This window comes from Coffea arabica, chromosome 2c (genome assembly GCF_036785885.1).
Source record: "Coffea arabica cultivar ET-39 chromosome 2c, Coffea Arabica ET-39 HiFi, whole genome shotgun sequence".
NCBI lineage: Eukaryota > Viridiplantae > Streptophyta > Magnoliopsida > Gentianales > Rubiaceae > Coffea > Coffea arabica.
The window spans coordinates 65,537,009-65,544,649 of record NC_092312.1 but is presented as its reverse complement, the minus strand read 5'-3'; the positions used below and the strand labels follow the sequence as shown (position 1 = coordinate 65,544,649).

The 7,641-nt window shown below is 31.9% G+C and overlaps 1 long non-coding RNA gene across 2 annotated transcripts; it reads left to right on the top strand.

The window, feature by feature from the left end:
* The first annotated feature begins 265 nt into the window (after nt 1-265).
* LOC140035378 (uncharacterized) lies at nt 266-5,922 on the top strand. 2 transcript variants are annotated; one of them, XR_011839536.1, is made up of 3 exons: nt 266-580; nt 4,288-5,321; nt 5,428-5,922. It is a non-coding gene; the product is annotated as an uncharacterized lncRNA (long non-coding RNA). The 2 variants fall into 2 exon arrangements; XR_011839535.1 differs by having other exon boundaries at nt 314-580; nt 4,288-4,526.
* The last annotated feature ends 1,719 nt before the right edge of the window (nt 5,923-7,641 follow it).

Genomic DNA, 7,641 nt, shown 5'->3' with positions numbered 1-7,641 from the left:
AGCAAGTTTTTTAATGAAAATTATCAGTGTAGACACCAAATTTTTGTCAATTTTTAATGTTTCCTTGAATTTTTGCTATTTAATGAGTTATTTATTTTCTTGTATTTTAATGTGCATCTTTTTTCTCATTTTTGTAGATTGGTTTTAAGAAAAAAAAAAAGAAAAAAAGGGAGAAAATCAAGAAATCAAAAATCATCCTAATCATTTTGTTTCACCGAAATCACTATTAACCCATTTTTACACTCAATTCCCATTTGACATTTCTTCTCATTTTGGTAAAAATCCATCATGTTATTTCATGCATCTTTCTTGTCATTTGAAAAGCCATCATTTTTTACTAACCAAACACACAAACTCCAACTCTCAATACATCTCTTGGTTATGTATTCTTCTTCCCAAGACACAAACTAGCAACTTATCCCTCAAATTCCCTCTCCCTCTCGGTTCTCCTCTCCCTTTCCCCCTCTCAATTTCACACACCCACCGACAAGTCAAACACAAAAGAAAGCAAGCCATTGGACAGTTGGAGGTTTGGAATTTCATCAAAACATTTTAATCAAGAAACTCCACTTTCGGTGAGGTATCTCTCAATTTTTTTTAGCAAATTAAATTCATGTTGATTGCCTAGTTTCTCTTGCTTTTGTTGGGTTTTATTGTTGCTGTTGTGTTGTTAAATATTGAGGTTAAGTTACAAGTAAGATTAAAGAAAGAGAAATAGCTTTTGTGTATGCATGCTACATGTTTGATAAAATGCCAAAAAGGAAAAACGAATTAAAAAGCTGAACATTGTGCATGTTTTTTTGTCAAAATAGATGACCATTCGCTAGTGTAGGTCCGAAAATGTTTGGTTGTCCAAAGTTTTAGAGATTTTGAGCCTTAAAAGCATTGAAGGATTTTTTATTTTATTTTTTGGATTGTTTTGATTTAATTTTGTCATATGTGTTGTTACTTTTATTGATTTCAGTTCATAGTTATGTTGTAAAAATCACAATGAGTGTTGTAGTATAAATTATGTGATTTTTGGTGAAGATTTGAGTGTTTAAAAAAAAATTGGATTGATTTCTTAGTATTTTGGTCACTTTCGGGTAATTTTTTTTGTAAAAACTAACTTAAAAAATGGAATCTACATGAAAAATCGAGTGAGAGAGTGCATTTTGAGAAAATTTGGTGACCGAAAAATTTGCCTGCATCTGGCGGTGGTGCCACCGCAGGCGGCCATAGCCGCTAGCAGGAAGTAAGCTTTAGCTTCTCGGGTGGAAGAAGAAGGAAAAAGAAGAAGAAAAGAGAAGGAGAAGGAAAGAAAAGAAAAGAAAGGAAAGAAAAGAAAAAGAAGGAAAAAGAATTGGGCAAATGTTTATTGTTTGATGGGCCATTTTCTTTAATTTCGGTTGGGTTAGGGTCTTCTTTCTTTAGGGTTTTTTCATCTGGGCTTGTGTTTATTTTCATTAAAAATAGCCCACCTGTTTCTTCCGGGCCAGATGGTTCCGGCCCAAGCAAAAATAAAAGAAAGGCCTGATGGCTTTTCTTTGCCCAAATCAGAAACCAAAATTTTCACTTTAGCCCCTGATTTTTGGAGTAATTTTATTATGACCTAGAAAATTTTAAATATCTTTCACTTAGACCCTTAAAATAATTGTGCTTTGCTCCCTAAACTTTATCATTTATTTAATTTTGACCCCTAAACTTTAGAAAACTTATATTTTTGGCCCTAAAAGTTTTTTACTTTTGCAATTTAGTCCCTAGTGAATTTTAACTCTTTTTATTATGATTGTTTTTTTTCTTTAATAGCTAATTATGTTACTTTTGAATATATTTAACTTGTAATTTTTATATGTTCTTAAATTTCTTTACATTTGACATATTAAAGTAAATTTAGTATTTTTATCATTATTATTATTTTTCAATTAAATTAGTGTCATGATTCTTTTGTTTATTTTGAGTATAAATAGGGCAATTTGACTCCATTTAGTCACCACTTCAAAAGAGAGGTACCCCTATTATTAGTATTTTAATGTCAATTACGTGCTCTTACGTGCTCCTACGTGTTCCTATGTGTTTAAATATTTGTATATGCTTTATTTATTTGATTTAAATGTTCATTCAAAATTTTTTATATTTGTTTAGTTAATTTTTATAATTATTTGAGAGGCATTTAAATACCTCAAAAATATAATAGATAGGATACCTAGATTTGTTTTATTATATTTTTCATTTTAGATTGTAATTAGGTCCCCTATTGTAATAGATAGGGTAGATAGGATTTTTTATTTCTCCATTTTAGATTGTAGTTAGATTCCCCACTGTAATAAATAGGTTTTTGCGTGTTATGTGGCTTATGTGTTATGTGCTTTATTCACTTTTGTTAGGATTTTTGCATATAAATATTATATTTATGAGTTATGTGCTACGCGCTCTTACATGTTTATTTGTTTTAATTTATGCCTTGTTTGTCTTACTATGTATTAAGAATACATGACATCACCACACTAGTTCAACGCTAGTTGTGGCTTCTCCCTCCGTTTACTTGCTAGTCCAACGCTAGTAAAGATTTTTAGAAATAGGTTAGTCCAATGCTAGACTCTTAGATCGTTCGTGCGTCAGATTCATTTTTGTGTGGCATTCATTACATTTTCATGCATATTTTTATTTTAGAATATTTTCTCATTTGCATGATATTTTTTATTATATTATCACCTACCCTGTATATGTGTCTCATGTCATTTAGGATTGCACCTTATTTAAGAAATTGTAAAATAAGTTAGTTCATTTGCTTGTTCATGTTAGAAGAATTATTCTTCAAACATGAGAAATGGGTAATTATAACTTTTTAGTTCAAATACCCCATTAATCCCTATATAAGAAAATTATGTCATGAGTTTTTGCCTTTCATACCCATTATGTTGCATTCCCTATTCTTTGGCCACTTATATTTATATATATATAATTTAACTTTTTTTTTAATTTCATCATTCGCATACTCGTGACCCATTTAAGGAATTATTTTGACCTTTGCAATTAATGCGATTGGTATTAATTAAACTCTTGAATGGACATTTTGTCCCTCTCGACGTTTTTATAAATTTAGATTTGCATTTATGTAGGAAACATTCAAACGTGATAAATTTAAGGGTTAGATTAGGAAAATTTTTGACTAAATCTCGCAACTAGTTTAGACTAGGTTGAGAGGGTGCCTTAAGTTTGAATTAATCGAGCATTTGCCTTTCTTTTCTTCAACCGTGACTCCTAAAATCATTTTCTCTTGTTTTTCAAAGTTTTGGAGTTGTCAAAAAGGGTTTTATTTTATTTCATTTTTATCAAAAATATTTTTTGGTGACTTGGTACACCCAAACTCAATACCAAGTGACGAGTCCTTTTTTTTCTTAAAAATCCTTTTAGACTAAATTTTGAACCCAAACTGTCGCATTCTTTAAAGTCCCATTCTAGATCCTTTTTCATTTATTTTTAAATAAAATCACATCTTTTGTAAATACTTATTTTCATCGCGAAAAATGGGGCACGACAATCGGAAGACTAAATTTCAAAATCATGCCCCAAGTGTTACAAGATGAAGTTTTCTACCTAGCACTCAAATACCAAAAAAAAACGTCCTTTTTTACTTTGGTCTTCTTAGTAGCTATCTGAATACTTTTCTTTCGATTTTCTTCTTTGCAGCTATTAGAATCCTTTTCTTCCATTAAAAAAAAAAGAAACAAGAAACAATTCCTTTTTGGTTCATAATCCTTTTCCATTGTGAATACTATTTTTCTTCTTTCTCTTTTTAAAGCCACAAAAAACTCAGGTTGTTCGTAAAGATTGCAGTGGCTCACAAGCTTTAATTGAAACTTCAAGTTTTGGGGAAATAACCATCAAATATCGTTGCTTCCCAGTTGCTTGGAGTTGTCATCTATTCAGCAAAATCTTCGTCATCTCCATCTCCGTTCGTTGTCATTTGGTGTTGGCTTGCTGGCATTCGACGTTACCACTGATTCTCAAGGCTATTGTCAAGGTTGTTGTCGGCTAGAAACCAAGAAATTGAATGCAATTAGTTTTTTCAGTGGCCACCGTTTGAAGTTGCCTAACTTATTTGCTCTTGAAGTTTGTTCTCAAATTTGTTGGAAGTTGCTTAACTTGTTGCTTTGCATATTGTCAATTATTAGTCACCATTTGTGCTTCACAGGTTTACATTGCTATTTGTTTAATGGAACTCAATCCCAACATCTTTGAAGAAACTATCAGCAATTATAATTAAACAATTTTTTTCATTGATAACCTTTTCTTATTTTGTAGGACAAATTTGACAATGGCCAAAACAAGAGGAACCAAGCTTCAAACCCAAGACTCTCCAATCGATTCTAGAACTGAATAAGAAATGAGGAGTCCCAACAGAGCCTAAGAAGCAATCGAGATTGGCATCATCAAGGGAGTATTACCACATTCTACTTCCGAATTAGGGGGTGAACTTACTCAACTCACCAAGGAACAAATAGATACATTACACATTTTGAAGTCTCAAACATTTGCTTCTTGTAAGTACATTCATACTCCTACATTGGGACAATTAAATATTTTGACTGAGGTGAAAAGATTATTTATAGCAATTTAGTGGCAGCACTATTTGACACTTAATTATCCCACTTTGCTTGAATTGTACTGGAAATTTTATAGTACTTCCAAATTTGTGAAATCGGACAACTTTTCATTAGATACTCCAAATGTGGCTAGTTTTAGGTTATTCGGGGTTGATTTGAGTCACTCAATTACTGAGTTTAATTACTACTTAGGTTTCATTGATGAACATTTAGTTAAATCTAGGGAATGTCTAGCGAGTGTTTGTGACTATATTGAACACTTTGCTTCTTATTATGTCAGGATTTGGAAAGAGATGTCAATTGATAAGTTTAGCTATGACCCTAGTCAATCTAAGACTTCTTATTTTAAAGACCCGATTTTGAAATATATTCAAAGGTTTTTTGCCCTTTAATTTTTTCTAACAGGAAGGATGCTTTGGGAACTATGAAAAAAGCTGAATTTTATTTTATTTGGTGTATGTTGAACAATGTCAAAGTAAATTTTGATTTTTGGGTAGCGACACAATTTCAAATGATGCTCACAAAGAAAAATAAGCCAATCATTTTATGTTCCCTTATCACTAATTTGGCTATCCAACTTGGTGTGCTAAACCTTGATGAAGATAAAGATTTACATGTTGCTTGCTAGTCAGAACCTTTGGATTTGGTTTGTTTAGCGAGGATGGGGGTCATTGAGTATAAAGATGATTGTTATCAGTTTACACCACCGAGAGAGATTAGACTCATGGTTAGGTAGGGTCCTAAGCCTATCATTTCTTCCCGTACTGCTCGAGTTGTAGATGGAATTGACTCCTCAACTGTAGCGCCAACTTCTTCTTCTTTTGATGATCAATTTCAGTAGTTGGATAATCGCCTCTCCAAGATTGAGCAGCAAATGTCTCGGATGGAACGGAACTTGGATGCTTTCTTCACCTCGGTTGGATTCACACCTCTTACTCCCTCTCACACTTAGAGCTTGACAACACTTGCTCTCCTTTGTCAAGGAAGTCCTCTTATTTTTCCTTTCTATTTACTTTCATACATTGAGGACAATGTAATGTTTAGGTGTGAGGGAGGAGAATGGTTATGCAACTTGGTGTTTTCTTACTCGTGGATTTTCTCGTTTAAAAAAAAATCCTTGCTTCGAGTTTTTCTTGTTTATTTTTTTAGTTCAATTTGTGGTTTCTTGTTTAGCTTTTCTTGTTTGAGAAAAAATAAAAAAAGTGTGAATATTTTTTTTAGTTTTTTCTTATTCATTATATTATCAAGTTGAAATGTGATTAAGATGCAAGGATGAATAGTTAAATTCTTTTTGCTAGCATTATTATCTTATTGATTTGATGATGGATTTCAATGATGAATGTGCAAGTTTAACTCAATTTTAACAAGTCATTGTGAGTTTTGGAGCTTATAAGCATTTCATTATATCTTTCTCCATTATCTTGTTAAGTGATATATCACATATGGTTTGAATATTCTAGAACTTGTATTGTTATACATATTGAGACTACATTTTGAATTTGTGCATTAAAATGACAAGGGCAACAGGTTTAACCCTTTTTGACTTTCTAAAAACCCGCCTTGAGTATATTATCCTTAGTTAACCATTTCGAGCTTAGCCCTTTTCTTTTTTATGTTACCCTCATTATAGCCCTAAAGCCTTTATTATTAGATTTTGTGACTTTGGAACCTTGCATCAAAGGAATGTGTTGATTAGTTGTATAAAACTTTGTGTACCTCTATAAATTGAGAGGTTTGGAAGAAAAAGTTGAATCGGATGCTGAAGGTGATTCAAGTTATTGCTTGTAGCCAGTGAAAAAAAAAGAAGAAAAAAAAGTGGAAAATGAAAAAAAAATGAAATTGAATTTGTACTTCACTTGGCAAGTTGTGGAGAAATTTACAAGCTCGAGACAACTTGAATATGACAGTGCATGCAGTTGTTGAGATTTGAATTCACGCAAGTAGTTCCTGCATTTCCTTTGATGTATTTGTATGCGATAAAATTTTAAGTCTGCAAAAGCCAAGAAAATATAAGACAAATATGCAATATATAAATTTAAGAAAATATGTGAGTACAGTCTCCGCGATTTTCTCAAACTTGTAGAGAGTTTCCTTCTATTTTTCTCTTCAAATGCTAATCCAAGGATTTCGCGGCTTGTTCTTGGATCAACCACTGATTCTTTCAAATCTTGATATGAAAGATTTGAATAACTTAGAAAATACTTGAAAATTCAAGTCTTAATATATGGAAGACTTAAAGAACTTGAAGATGCAGGCCTTTGTAACTTGGAGTTTCAAAAGACTTGAGCGTATGAGATGTGTCTTGATCTCCATTTGGTAGAGAGACCCCCTTTTCTATAGTCGTAGTATGAGGTAGAGGTTGAAAACATGTATATCACTTTACTTGTCTTGCAAGACATGTAGTTATATCAAGGATTGTGCTAATTTAAATATTATCTCCTCATTTTGTACTTATTAATAAAGAGACAATACCAATGAGTAGTTTCTTGATTGGTTAAGCTTGTAGTGACACATGATGTGGCTCCATTTGATTGGACAAACTATTGCAGTATATAAGATATCTACATGGATTAAATAATTCTAAATATTATTTCTTTAATAAAGAAATAATTATTTACATATTTATCCATAATTTTTCCAAGTCATAAAGACACGTGACATGGCATAATTTCATTAGCAGAGATAGTCCGACAATTTTAATTGGCCGCAACATCTCATCTTGACATGTGGAGAGACATGATTGGTTGACGAATAGCACAACTTTCAAGCGTGCACGACATACGGCAATATCCAATTGGCTAAAAATAAGTCATAGAAATAATTTATAAACCAATGATAATGTTAATAATTAATTAAAATTTCATTGTTTACAAATGGCCCCTCAAAACTTGTTTGCGAAGAGTAACACTTGAACATACAAGTTTTGACTTATAATCTCCCAAATTGTTTAAGCAAACATGTTGATATTTTGGAGATCATAGTATTGAGACAATAAGGAAACCGGACTCTATGCTCCCTTCTACTGGCATTTAAAACATGATGGCCATCAACT